Source organism: Panulirus ornatus, chromosome 47 (assembly GCF_036320965.1).
Source record: "Panulirus ornatus isolate Po-2019 chromosome 47, ASM3632096v1, whole genome shotgun sequence".
Classification (NCBI taxonomy): Eukaryota; Metazoa; Arthropoda; class Malacostraca; order Decapoda; family Palinuridae; genus Panulirus; species Panulirus ornatus.
In genome coordinates, this window is record NC_092270.1 from 12,999,585 (window position 1) to 13,015,139 (window position 15,555).

A 15,555-nucleotide genomic window follows, 5' to 3' on the forward strand; every position below is an offset into this window, starting at 1 on the left:
TTTTTTTTATACTATTCGCCATTTCCCGCGATAGCGAGGTAGCGTTAAGAACAGAGAACTGGGCCTTTGAGGGAATGTCCTCACCTGGCCCCCTTCTCTGTTTCTTCTTTTGGAAAATTAAGAAAAAGAAAAAAAAAAAACGAGAGGGGAGGATTTCCAGCCCCTCGCTCCCTTCCCTTTTAGTCGCCTTCTACGACACGCAGGGAATACGTGGGAAGTATTCTTTCTCCCCTATCCCCAGGGATTATATATATATATATATATATATATATATATATATATATATATATATATATATATATATATATAGTGTCAAAAGGCGAGGGAGGATCTCAAGCTGAAGGCCTAAAATGAAGAAAAATATGAAGAGAAAATGTTTGAAGACAAGAGATCCAAAAGAAAGCATGTGTATGGTGCATGTAAGGAAATGATGATAAGTGTTGCCTCGTATCTTGACTCTAATCAGATAGAATATCTGACCGAGCAATCCTGACACGGAGGGTGTAAGATGGTTCCGGCCATCACTCTAACACTCTTAAGTCAGGAGGGTTGTACTTCTCTGGGCGGCTGCTTTCTACAACCTAGTGACACAGAGGTTGTACGATGGTTCCGGGCATCGCCTGAAAACTCTACTATGACAATATTTTGCAATGTTCGCACTGCTAAATTTTCATTACTTCCCCCTGCGTATTTTTCCTCGTAATGTATTGCCTTTTTAAATTTGTATTCGTCATAACAGGAAAATAGAATTACGCTGTTCCACAGTTGTTACAACCTTTAGCACCACAGTTTCACGACGTCTCCTAAGACCTCTGGACTATTTTACAGTGTCTTGGGTTATGATCACCACCTTCCCGCTACATTCAGTCGTATGCTATCCCTCCCCACCACTCATCACCCACCTCATATAACCATCACAGTGGTCTGCTACGCTAACCGGTTAGGTTGTCCTCCTCCACCGTTCGTTAGCCACAAAGAAATTTGCCTCAGAAAAGCCCCATCACCCCGGGGGGAACCAGGATCCATATTTGATCTCGTCAGCTTGATACTTTTTTTTTTCTTACCTCCTCGCAAAACTTTATTCCTAATTTAGATCGAAATTGAGATTGATGGTCCTGAACATTGTCCAGCGGCCGAATGTACAAGTGGTAATTGATATACTCTCAACTCGTACATATATTTTTTCCCCTCCTTCATTCCTTTTTTATTCATCTTTTGTCCGTCTTATCTCGCCCCCTCGGGAAAACAGTAAATTGCCCACACGACGGGGGAAGATAGACATTAAAGACAAAAGAATTGAATGGAAAAATTCCCATCACGTCCTGCCCAAGATGGCAGACGATGATCATGACAAAAGAAAATATGAATTTTCAATAATGGAGGAAAAAAGAAAACGGACGACGCAAGGGGGTCAGTCTGATCTGCAAGTCACAGTATTATGGAGGACTCAGGGGCAAGAGGGTTTCCCTCCACATTCGCCTCTTGGGTCATCCTCCTGTGTTCTCGTCACCAGATACCGACCGTTTGTTATAGTATCAACCCATTAGGGCCGTGGGCTGTGGTTGAGTACCTTGCTGTCATGGGCGAGATCGAGGCCTGGGGGCTTGAGGACGTTCACCCATTAGGTTGAAGTTCAATATCATTGTCTCGTGTGTGATAATTGTCATTTTCTAACTCGCCTTGGGTCTGGATGAGCCATGGTGCCGTAAGTGGCCACAGGGAGACTACGGCAGGAAGTTGCTCTCAGTCCCCATCGGCGACATATATATTATTCATACGTGATCCCCTCCTGCCGTAGGGTCAACACGTGTGAACAGCTGTGAACGTACTCAGTCGAACTCCCATTCCCCCCCACCCTCCCTCCCTCCCTCTACACCTGTGTGAACTTTAGACTTTGCTCGATGGAAAACGAGATTAGAAAAATATGAAAAATCCTCCCGCATCGTCGTCGACCCAGCCGGCCACCTCCTGACCCACTGTGTGGTGTCGGCTTCTTCCTGGCGGTGTATGAGGTCAGTGCCATCAGGTGGTCGTCATAGCTCAGGATTCATTGGTAGTACAGGAGCCTTGGGCAAGCTGGATTATCCTAAGGGCCTTCTCGGGCGAATGAAAGAGAAATTAATTAATTAGGTCTCCACGAGTATTTGTGGACATGACTCTCATAAGAGAAGACAAAAGATGAAGGAAGAGAATTCCACAGCTTATTTGTACGAGGGGAGGAGGAGGAGGTATCATAACGGCCAGTCCTCGAGTGGCCGGTCTCCAAACAGAAAATGAGGGAAGCAGCAACCAGACACGTACCTGGGGTCCACACTGTTTGCGTGCAGGTGTCATTTTACATCAGCGTGTCTTATGTGTGGTGATCTTGATGTGTGTATTATTATCATTTTTTTTTGCGGTGGTGTTTGTTTGGTAGGTGTTGTAATGTGTTGTAGTTAGTACGGTGTCTACGTATGGTTTGTGGTACTCGTTGTAATGTGTTGCGTTTGGTAGCCGTAGTTATGGCTGCATATCAACCTTCTGGATAATACAGCTGTGTTTGGTAGACTGATATATACGTGTCTGTGTTGCGTGTTGTTGTATTGCACATCATGCTGCTTGCGTGTGTTAGTGTTGCCTATGGGAAGGTTGAGTATGATGGGTGTTACAGTGGTTGTTAACTGTCTTACATATGTATGTACAGAAGTGTGTGTTTATATATTCATTCGTGTGTGTATATTCCTGTGAATGTATTTGTCTCAATTTTGTACAGTCACCTCAGTTGAACGTTGAATGAGAGGTCGAAATAAATAACCGAATGAACAATTTTGAGCAGTTTAAAAACAAGTATAGCTTTTGAAAGCGGATGAGTTGCTGAATCAAATCGATTATATCAGTGACCATCATTATCCAAATTGATATACGATGTCACAAGCAACGAACCCACAAAACACCAGGGCCAAGTCATTTCGTTGTCCAAAGACGTCTGACGTGAAAAACGAGAAATACAGCGTCGTTCAGATCGCTCCTGGAATACTGATGAGGAGGACCTGACACGCTCCCCTGGAGGAGGTCGATTATCCCCAACACCTCAGGATACGGAAGGTCCTGACACGCTCTCCCGAAGGAGATTAATTACTCACAAGTTCTCCTGGATGCAGAGGTCATGACACGCCCACCCGAAGAAGATCAATTACCCACAGGTTCTCCAGGATACAGGGGTTCTGACACGCTCTCCCGAAGAAGGTCAATTACCCATAGGTTCTCCAGGATACAGGGGTTCTGACACGCTCTCCCGAAGGAGGTCAATTACCCACAAATACTCCTGGATGTAGAGGCTCTGACACGCCCACCCGACGGAGGTCAATTGCCCACAAGTTCTGGATGCACAGGTCTCCACACGCCCTCCTGAAGGAGGCCTGTTATCCACAACACCTCACGGTACTGATACTCTCACTGGGGGGGGGGGGGGGGGGGGGGTAGAGGTCCATATGTCCCTCTGGAAATAACAACAATGAACTCGAGTTAAGAGCCACATCGACGCGTCGGACCTATAGACCAAGAAGCATGTAGCAGAATCTCCGATCTCCTGTTCGAGTAGACCAACCAGCACGCCACCCAACAAGCCACCCAGACAAGCAGCCTATCGGGCAAGCCAGTCCTGCCCAGCCCAGCTCAGCCCAGCCCAGCTCAGCCCAGCCAGCCAGTCAGCCAGCTCGCATCTCAGCCCAGCCCAGCCCAGCCCAGCCAGCCGACCCTCAGTAAATGTCTAGCAAGCCGTCAATCTGGGCAGTGCTGCTGGAGTCCTGATCTCGCCGGCCTATCATTTACACAGGCTTTGTAAACACCGCCTGCCCTAGTTTGGGAGAATTTATTAGAGTGTTTTGATGTAAATTAAGAGAGTTTGTAAGTTCTACCGAAAGGCAATTGGCCAATCCATAATTTTCGTTATTTTTATATTATTATTATTATTGTGAGGATTTATTGATGAGGTTTTCTCTGTGATGAAAATAGTTTCAGTGGGAAAGTCGTGCAAGGCGCGAAGGTCTTTTTCTCATCTATAATAAAACTATTGATATGTAGTTTGTAAAGCGTATTGGTATGGAAAAGGAGCTATGTTCTATGGATTATAAACGCCTGGCACTCGCCCTCATGCCCATTGCGAAAGGAGACGCCACCATACGCATCTGAACTTACCCAACACCCATACGGGACATTCTAGTGGGCCGCCTTCATTACAAACACACATCACTTCGCCCTCGACACCACTGGTCTCGTTGAGCTCTGTCCCGTTAGGATGATGTCACTGCACACCCCACGCCGTCTTCCCTCCTTTAGTGAAAATGAGTTTCCCCTGACCCGAAAAGGTCAGGTCAGATGCATGTTTACTGTAACAGAGTTGGGGTTCTCACTGATAGAAAGTATGAGATAAGAAAAGGCTAAGAAAAAGGGAAAAAGCATAAGGATTAATGATGTTTCTGGTTGCCATACTTGAGGGCGTCCTGATCATTTTGCCGGATGGAGGCCATTGTCGAAGGAATGATATTCTACCGTCCACCGCGAACGAGCAGCTTGTTAAGGATATTTCACAGTTTGTAGAACATTGACCTTGTTTATATTCGAGGAGCCATGTGTTCGGATCTCAGTGGAGCACCACCACAACGCCACAGTAGCTCAAGAACAACTGCAAACAGAACACTTGCCCAACACCAGCAGGATATGAACAGAACACTGGAGAAGCGGAGCATGACCACAGAACACAAGCAGAACACGAGGAGGCTACAGATATGATATTGTCAGGTCGCACCAGAACACCAACAGAACACTAGATGAAACATCATCAGATCGCAAGTGAAGCAACGACTGAACGCGACCAGAACACCAACAAAACATGAGAATTGTCAACACTACCGTGATATGTGGTCAACACTACCGTGATATGTGGTCAACACTACTGTGATATGTGGTCAACATTACCGTGATATGTAGTTAACGTAACTACAATACTGAGCCAGCATTACCTCAGTATATAGCCAGCCCGACCACAATACATAGTCAACACGTCCACAGTATATAGACAACACTACCACAATATAAAATCGACACGACCACGATATGTAGCAAGCACGACTATTGATACTTGATCTACACGACTCCGGCATAACCATAGTTTGAGCTTAGTGCTCATGGAACACCCAGGCGAGCACCACCATCACGTAACGACCCGTGAGCAGAACACGAACGGAAAACCTTAGAGAGCCACAGGTATCACCCTAGTGTAGCGCCATTCTAACCCCAAGTATAGAGCACAAGCAGAGCCCATGAAAAGAACTAGTAGGGCACCGATAGAGCCTCCCAGCGGAACGCCAGCAGAGAACTCATTTCTCCCTCGCTATCATCGCGGGTAGACAGTATCATCAGTTTTATGGAAGCTAAAATGGTCCGGCCAGGGCGCTGCAATAAACTAGACCGCTGGGGGAAGTGCTGGAGCCTGCGTGCGTCCGAGATCAAGCCCGCTGATGGTAGCTCCTTGATCGCGTCGTAACGCCCGCTATCGGAGGTGAGGATCCAGAATTGGTCGACCTCCGACCTCCTCGCCAAAGTGTAATATAGGAAAGTGCGGAATGTTTCATCAAGAGGTGACGAGGTAATGCTGCGCCGTGCTGGGAGCTATGGGTTCTTATTATGGTTACGCTATCAAAGAGTGAGAAATGGTGGGTGTGGTGTGCTGTATACATGTGTACACGTATGCATAAATACATGTCTGTACATATCTATTATTCATTTACATATGTAATATAAGTCTCCTGTTGCTTATTTTCTGCTTGTGTGTGGAACGTCAGACAAGTCCCCACTCGTTCCTCCTGGGACGAAACATCGCAGAGCACACGAGCTCCGTTCGTCCTGTGTTATAGAAGAAGTCTGCCCACAGAGATCGAGGGTAGAAGACGGATTTAATGCAGGGGACAAACGGTCATTGGTTCAGGTTTCTGACACCGAGATACTTGAATCAGAGGCTTCGAACTGGACCTCTGGCCCGCCAGCATTCTTCTCACTCCTAGACTGATGCTTCGATACTGTAGAACTGGTGAAGCATTTTGGCTTCAGCCAGGATCCTTGAAGTGATGGAAGCATCAGACCTACTACTCATCCTGGCTCACAACGGTATCAAGCCATCAGAAAAATAGATGTAAGAAAGTTGGTAACATTGTCACAGAGAGGAGGAAGAGTTTAGCGACTGTTCGTCCAGTTTTATAAGGAGCTTCTGTGACCTAAGCCTTATAATTAATGAGGGTGGCAGATGGGATGACGATAGTAGAAACAGATGATAATGAAGAATTAACGTCATAGTAATTAGGCATAGAAAATAACCCTTTTTCGTATTGGTTGAGGTCAAATTCCAGGTGCATTTCAGGTCGCTGTTCCTCTTGTAATGAACGGTTGTGGAGAAGCTGGACATCCTTAGCAAGAATTTGCGGCCCTCGCCTATGACTGCGTGACTTTCGACCTGACCTTTACGGGACAGGTCATCTCCGTCGTGTTCAGGGGTTAAGTAGAATCCCCTACTGAGAGAGAGTCGTAAGCATATTTGGCGTCCCATATGTGCTACCAGAGCTTGTCTCATGCGCCTCCTTATGATTCAAGGAATCATAATGAAGCTGCGTGTCAAGCATACGACAGAGAATCACAATGAGGCTGAAACTATCCCTGTAAGGTTACGTCAGACCTTTGGCTCTCCCCGACATGCAGGGAATGGCAGGTCGAGGTTGTGCGGCTGATAACAGTGTGGGAGCGAACAGACGACCACTAGATGCCCTGCATGGCAGTTGGTATCTCATGTCTGTCTATTTTCTGTCTTATGATTGATGTGAATGAAGCTCATTATCATTACAGTTAGATGTTCTCTTTATATATATATATATATATATATATATATATATATATATATATATATATATATATATATTCATATATATATATATATATATATATATATATATATATATATATATATATATATATATATATATATATATATATATATATATATATATATATATATATATATATATATATATATATATATATATATATATATATATATATATGTATATATATATATTCACATATATATATATATATATATATATATATATATATATATATATATATATATATATATTATAAAAAGATGTTCTGGAAGGAGGTAATTAAAGTGCGTAAGACAAGGGAGCAAATGGGAACTTCAGTGAAGGGCGCAAATGGGGAGGTGATAACAAGTAGTGGTGATGTGAGAAAGAGATGGCGTGAGTATTTTGAAGGTTTGTTGAATGTGTTTGATGATAGAGTGGCAGATATAGGGTGTTTTGTTCGAGGTCGTGTGCAAAGTGAGAGGGTTAGGGAAAATGATTTGGAAAGCAGAGAAGAGGTAGTAAAAGCTTTGAGGAAGATGAAAGCCGGCAAGGCAGCAGGTTTGGATGGTATTGCAGTGGAATTTATTAAAAAAGGGGGTGACTGTATTATTGACTGGTTGGTAAGGTTATTTAATGTATGTATGACTCATGGTGAGGTGCCTGAGGATTGGCGGAATGCGTGCATAGTGCCATTGTACAAAGGCAAAGGGGATAAGAGTGAGTGCTCAAATTTCAGAGGTATAAGTTTGTTGAGTATTCTTGGTAAATTATATGGGAGGGTATTGATTGAGAGGGTGAAGGCATGTACAGAGCATCAGATTGGGGAAGAGCAGTGTGGTTTCAGAAGTGGTAGATGATGTGTGGATCAGGTGTTTGCTTTGAAGAATGTATGTGAGAAATACTTAGAAAAGCAAATGGATTTGTATGTAGCATTTATGGATCTGGAGAAGGCATATGATAGAGTTGATAGAGATGCTCTGTGGAAGGTATTAAGAATATATGGTGTGGGAGGCAAGTTGTTAGAAGCAGTGAAAAGTTTTTATCGAGGATGTAAGGCATGTGTACGTGTAGGAAGAGAGGAAAGTGATTGGATCTCAGTGAATGTAGGTTTGCGGCAGGGGTGTGTGATGTCTCCATGGTTGTTTAATTTGTTTATGGATGGGGTTGTTAGGGAGGTGAATGCAAGAGTTTTGGAAAGAGGGGCAAGTATGAAGTCTGTTGTGGATGAGAGAGCTTGGGAAGTGAGTCAGTTGTTGTTCGCTGATGATACAGCGCTGGTGGCTGATTCATGTGTGAAACTGCAGAAGCTGGTGACTGAGTTTGGTAAAGTGTGTGAAAGAAGAAAGTTAAGAGTAAATGTGAATAAGAGCAAGGTTATTAGGTACAGTAGGGTTGAGGGTCAAGTCAATTGGGAGGTAAGTTTGAAAGGAGAAAAACTGGAGGAAGTAAAGTGTTTTAGATATCTTGGAGTGGATCTGGCAGCGGATGGAACCATGGAAGCGGAAGTGGATCATAGGGTGGGGAGGGGACGAAAATCCTGGGAGCCTTGAAGAATGTGTGGAAGTCGAGAACATTATCTCGGAAAGCAAAAATGGGTATGTTTGAAGGAATAGTGGTTCCAACAATGTTGTATGGTTGCGAGGCGTGGGCTATGGATAGAGGTGTGCGCAGGAGGATGGATGTGTTGGAAATGAGATGTTTGAGGACAGTGTGTGGTGTGAGGTGGTTTGATCGAGTGAGTAACGTAAGGGTAAGAGAGATGTGTGGAAATAAAAAGAGCGTGGTTGAGAGAGCAGAAGAGGGTGTTTTGAAGTGGTTTGGGCACATGGAGAGGATGAGTGAGGAAAGATTGACCAAGAGGATATATGTGTCGGAGGTGGAGGGAACGAGGAGAAGAGGGAGACCAAATTGGAGGTGGAAAGATGGAGTGAAAAAGATTTTGTGTGATCGGGGCCTGAACATGCAGGAGGGTGAAAGGAGGGCAAGGAATAGAGTGAATTGGAGCGATGTGGTATACCGGGGTTGACGTGCTGTCAGTGGATTGAAGCAGGGCATGTGAAGCGTCTGGGGTAAACCATGGAAAGCTGTGTAGGTATGTATATTTGCGTGTGTGGACGTATGTATATACATGTGTATGGGGGGGGGGTGGGCCATTTCTTTCGTCTGTTTCCTTGCGCTACCTCGCAAACGCGGGAGACAGCGACAAAGTATAAAGAAAAAAAAATATATATATATATATATATATGTATATATATATATATATATATATATATATATATATATATATATATATATATATATATATATATATATAGAGAGAGAGAGAGAGAGAGAGAGAGAGAGAGAGAGAGAGAAACTATTTATCGATACCCCCGAAAATCAAACCCCGGTCCATCAAGAGGCAGCCAGCTAGCTGAACCCTTAGGCCGCGATTCTCTGGGTGTATTGGTAAACAATTCACATGTGATATCATGTATACATTCACATGTGTCAGTTATGTACACATTATGGTGGCGCCTTGCGAGTCGAACAAAAAGCCTTCATTCCTGAGTGGGCGGCAGTATTTCCATCTGGTAAGGGTGCTTGATGCATCGTGGGGTCCGAGAAACAGAGATTGGCTACGGAAGGGATACTGCTTTAAGCTCATCGTGGCCTCGGGGGTTAGGCTACTTAGCTACCTATCCTGTTGTGCACTGTCCCCCTGCAAGCGACTAACGTAGTAGGGAATGTTATAACCCATGTGGAGGTCAGGGTTCATGGTCAGGCAGGGGATTAGGGTCTTCACTTTGCCGTACGGCACGAGACCAGACCAGACCTTCCCTGACGCTCAGGCCACCAACCCATCCTCCCAGGTGGAGACAACAGACCCTCTCCTGCTGCCCTGTACAACAGCGACCTCCCCATATTCCACTATCACCATGTATATCGGCCTTGTATTGTCCTTATGATCTCAGTTGCCTCAAAGAAAACGAGCGTGGATCTTGAGGCGCCCTCTGGACTCTCCTCCTCCGCCTAGCACTATAAAGACGAAGCTCTGGAGGGGAGGATGTCATAACCCAGACATCATCAGGGTGCTCGTGGCTAAGGGCTCCTCGTCACAAGAGTCGGGATGAATGAATTATGGCCCCCATTCTTGTGAATGGGAGGGTTTTGCGCTTTGCCTCTGCTGCCCACTTGGAGTTGTCGTCGTTGTTATGTGTGTGTGTGTGTGTGTGTGTGTGTTCAAGGGTCGTATCGTCATGATGGCGGGTCGTCTTATTGCGTTTCACATCGTCAGTGAGGCATCCATGCGTACATATACTTAGGAACAGAAATTACAACACAAAATCCCCCCCCCCCCCGTTTCAACAATAAAACCAAAAATATAATAAAAAGAAATCGATGTATGGACAGTGTTTCAGGGCCAGGTTACAGGTCTGGCGATCATACCCATGGGTAACATATGGCCCTGCTCAAGAGGTCAGAGTAGTCAATAGACCACAAGTGTTTTTTTTTTTTTTCAGTAATATCCCTCAAACAACAGCTACATGGGAGTACATGGGAAAGCCAGACGACAGAAGCGATGGTCTGCGACGAGTTTATTTGCTCGAAAACGGGAAGAGCATCCAAAATCTCAAATATATAGATGAAGTCAGGATACAAAAGCAGAAGGCTTCTGCCTACCCACCGTTCCCTCCGGCTCAACAGCAAGAAGGAATGTAGCAAAAAGAAGAAGCATGCATTATGGAGAGAGTATACTGTCATTGAAATTTTGTAGGAAAGCATGAATAGAAATCACAAGGTTTCTCTTTCTTCAACCCCGTTCCCTACAGGCCACAGAGGTCATTGAGCCTCGTAAACCATCCATGCCATAAACCTCGTCCCTCTCAAGAAACGTTTTCAGTCACTCGCATAAAAAAGACCAGTTCTTAAGTACTTGACGTTTAGGCACCAGCCTCACCACAGCTTCTAAAGAAGTTCACGTATATATATATATATATATATATATATATATATATATATATATATATATATATATATATATATATATATCTAGTTTAAGATTCCTCCTGATTTACTTTCTAGGTCAGTTCCCTTGCCCATGTTTGCAAGCGATCCAGTGTGATAGATTCATCATCTGCATAGAGCAGCATTCTTAATCCCTCTTTTCTTATATATTTTGCTTTCCCCCTTTTTTTCCCCTCATCCAGCTTGTAGCACAACCTTCTGCCACCACTTCAGGTAGTAAAAATGCCTACGTCCAGACGTAAATAATCATTATCTCATCCCGTTTTGGACACTCATTAACTACGTTTTCCTCCCCAGTCATCTGAAATATGTGCACACGCTGCCCGTTTTCTTCATCCGACTTACATGTTTGCTTTTAGAGACATGCTCCCCACAATTCATTTTCGAATTTGCTTTTCATATTTTCTCTTGCCTCGGTATAGCTCTTTGGCCTCGTTCCCCACCAAGAATGTGGTGAAGCCACATTCATCACCAGGAGAGACGCGCAGCGTCTTCTAAAAGGAAAGTTATGTATGTGGTCATGGCATTCTGTTTTCTATACTTGGCAATGATCTGTAGGTATCTCTCTTGTATATTTGTAATGAATGTCTTCATTAGAATATAAGTCATAAATTTGATTCAGTTTTTTTTCCCCCGAACAAGCATCATTCTCTCGTGTTTAACTGACTTTACACACACAAAAAAATATATATATCAAGGAATATGAATTCAGTCTTTGCAAGTGACTTTACATAAATATGATATAAATTTTCTTTTTATAAATGTCGTGTGTGGTGATCGCATTTAGATGCAAGTATTGTGGTGGTTTATGACTTGCACTGGCATGATTACAGATACAAAGAGACCCACCAAAAAAAGAGAAATATTAGAATATAACGACATCTATTATATGTGGCTATCAACTTTAACTATTAAGCTTTGGTGCTCAGTTTTCTGTCTTGTCTGAAAGTAAAGGAGGTTGGCCAAGCGTTACTCTATTTACCATAGGGATTGACGTATGTTGCTCCTCTTACTCACATGGTTAATACCCCCAGCATTTGTCCTCAATACTCCCGCCTATCTACTGGCATTACACGCTCAATCGATGTTAAAGATTCCCCCCTTTTCCAAAGTTCTTGACATTTCTTTCTCTCTTTTGAATAGATTCTGTTTCCAGCAATTCTTGACCTCTTCTTCTTACATGCACTATCTTGTTATGGAGAAATCTTTCATAGAATCGTTATCCAAACCAAGTCCATCTCGGCTTGTATTCTGTGTCTTTGCTATCTTGGCATTGTCATACTAGTGTCTGCTTTCCCGGACGCTTTTTTCATTCTCGTGCTCGAAGTGGAGGAGGCCCTGTTCTCCTGCACTTGGCGTGCGCATCCACGCCTTGGTTAAGCTCATTTCTCATTCGCTTTTTAATATATGGTCATGGAACTTTGTACGCACATGATGAGCGTATCAAGCTCCCACTAGAATTAGCTTGACCTGACCTAATTCTCACGCCTCATAGTCGAACAACTTAATCAGTGACTACCATTGTTATGTTGTTAGAATACACAGGTTTCGTGAATCATATTTACTTTCTGACAGTCTCAGTTCAAGCCCCATTTTCTTCCCCGGAGTGTTGCGTCTCTCTTTCTCTCTCTCACAGCTGTTACTTTGGCTTATGGTCTCGAGAGCTGGCTGATGGTACAGTTCCCTCCTCTGGCCAGGTCACAGAACGCCTTGCAGGTCACTGCGTTATTCCACAAGCGTTGGCGGCTACTCCAGGATAGGCCAGTTCGATGTGTGTTTCTCCCTCCAATCCACAGCAAGACTGACATACTTCTTAGTGTCTCAAGGTCTCCCTGACCCACACCTGGTGTCTCCCATTCAGAGGCAGGGCTTTGACTTGAGGACCATGTAGGACTGTCCTTACCAGGGCAGACTCGATCCTTTTTTGGAGGGATCCATTTTGATGTTGGTGCCTTTTTATGAAAGAAAATTAGAAATTCTATTAAGCAGCTTCTGTTTGTAGGCTCACATTTTTCTATTTATTTCTCTCTATATCTATCTATCTATCTATCTATCTATCTATCTATCTGTCTATCTAGAGTTCCCCAGCCCCGAACTTTGTAAGCTGACGCTTTCCTGAGAGTAGATCTTCTATTCTACTGAGAGGACAAGGCCGCAGTTCAGACGCACGCCACACACTCTGCATACCGAAAATATTTGCACAGTAGTTAAGATGTAAGTAAGAATTGGCATGGACGTTGGCTGTGGTATTTCATGTTTAGTATACCCAAGACCTGCCTGTGTACCATCCTATTCCCTCTGGGGTATACCCAACACCATCTTGTGTGCTGTTCTTTTCCCTCTGGGGGTATACCCAGCTCCAGCCTGAGTACTGTCCTGTCCCCTCTGGGGTATACTCATCCTGGGTAATGTCCCGTGCTCTACCTGGGGCATTATACTAATGCCAACCTCGCCATTCATGACGAACGTGTATGCTCATGCGTTGAATTTTCGGCATGCCTTCCGACCCAGGAGCCATGCCTGGCGTTCACGAACACCCGGTAAAGAAATCAGCCGCAGGGAGCTGGGATTACCGCCACGGGTGGCGCTGGATTGCTTTCTGATGCTCCGTTGAAATCTCCGGTGCTCCGTTAAAGTGATACAGAGGATTTTTAAGTATTAGATTGGAAGGGTTAGGTTTCATTATTCTTAGGCCTTTAGTGAAGCCTTTAACATGGCTTTATGCCCTTAAATATCTTTATCAGGTAATGCAGTTATCATTTATCTTATAGTGTTTATAAAGATGTTTTGAACGGTTTTTACACCCTGACCATTTGAACTCGTAGACTAGAACAGGAGCCCAGGATGAGGAACTGAACCTTACCAGGGAGTATCTACAAGGTAGTGGAGCAGTGTCCCATTCTCTGATACGTCCCTTGGGAAACAGTTATCTCTGAACAGGTATGTTTACTAAGACCCACCCATCCTGGGCTCTTCATAAACTAAGAGAAGAGGCCAAACATAGTGCACAAACCAGGAAAGCAAACCCATTCATGAAGATGTTACTAATTACTGTAGAACGTGAGCAGACATTTTCAAAAAAATTAAGTTAATGTTTTGCCACGTTTTACATAATAAGTCGTTAAGTATTTAAAATGTACGATCGAAGACCCAGCTACACTGAGAGCCAGTATATCCAATGATGATAGTGATTTCCTTATGGAATGTGGTAAGCTTGCCGAGTTACACATCTTTGTATTTAATTCACCATTTATAATCAAAAAATAAACGGCAGTTCCTTTTCAGTGTCTGGACAGTTGGTCGATACATATGTCACGGGATTTTACTAGATCTCATTAGCTCGGAAGATGAGCCAATGAAGTATTTTGTGACGCTGAACCTACAGCAAATAAGCTGCTGCCATTGAGAATAGTGTTCATAATAAGCACTGGCAACAAAAAAGAGCACATCAACCTACTATGTCATACAGATCATGGCTGGCTACCTCCCTGAGAATCATAGGTCCAGACAGCCAACCTATTAGACACGAGCTGAACCACCATCGTTTGTAAGCCTTCGATACCCAAATTATAGGCTGGGTTAAATGGCCCTCACCACTCCATCGTAAGTTCAGAGCCTTGTTCCTGTGCTCTGTCTAAACCCCCATCTACCTAGAATAGGAATGTGGCTAGTATTAGAATAACTTCTTCCACATAAACCTTGATAAACCGATTGCCTGTCTTTTTCTGTGCATTGTTATGCATACACAGGTATGGGTAAGGTGTACTGCTCACTACTGAGAGCCCTATCTATCTCCCAGCCATCTGTTGTACCTAGCAGTCCCAAGGAACTGTTACCACCCTCACAGAGCATGAAGGGAAAAGGAGAAAGATCGACTCTCCTCCTCATCACCCCACCAGAATCATCGATACTAATGGTAGGAGGATCAGCAACTAATAGCCATCGCTAAGAATGTAATGCTTTGAAATAAGCATCCTCCTGCCCCGGACCGCCCATCACCATGGCTCTCACTGCCTCACAGCTGACCCTTACAACCCCAGCCATGGAAGGAGAGGAAGAAAAAAAGGAAAGTGAATGGGGGATTATTGCTGTCTGGGGAACATCCAATGCAGTTAAATGATGCAGTGTTCAAATAGAACGTATTAGAGTTATCAGTTATATATATATATATATATATATATATATATATATATATATATATATATATATATATATATTTTTCTTTTAAACTATTCGCCATTTCCCGCGTTAGCGAGGTAGCGTTAAGAACAGAGGACTGGGCCTTTTTTGGAATATCCTCACCTGGCCCCCTCTGTTCCTTCTTTTGGAAAATGAAAAAAAAAACGAGAGGGGAGGATTTCCAGCCCCCCGCTCCCATATATATATATATATATATATATATATATAGCGCTAGGTAAAGACAACAAAGGCCACTTCCATTCACACCAAGTATCCAAGTATATATATATATATATATATATATATATATATATATATATATATATATATATACAAAGCTCCAACAGCCAGGATCCCAGGTTCGATCCTGGCTGTTGGAGCTTTGTATGTTCTATGAAGGTGCGCGTTCATATACACTTTATTCGTATTCATATAACTCCGCGTTGTACAGTCAGGTTCGGTAAAACGCTATCAG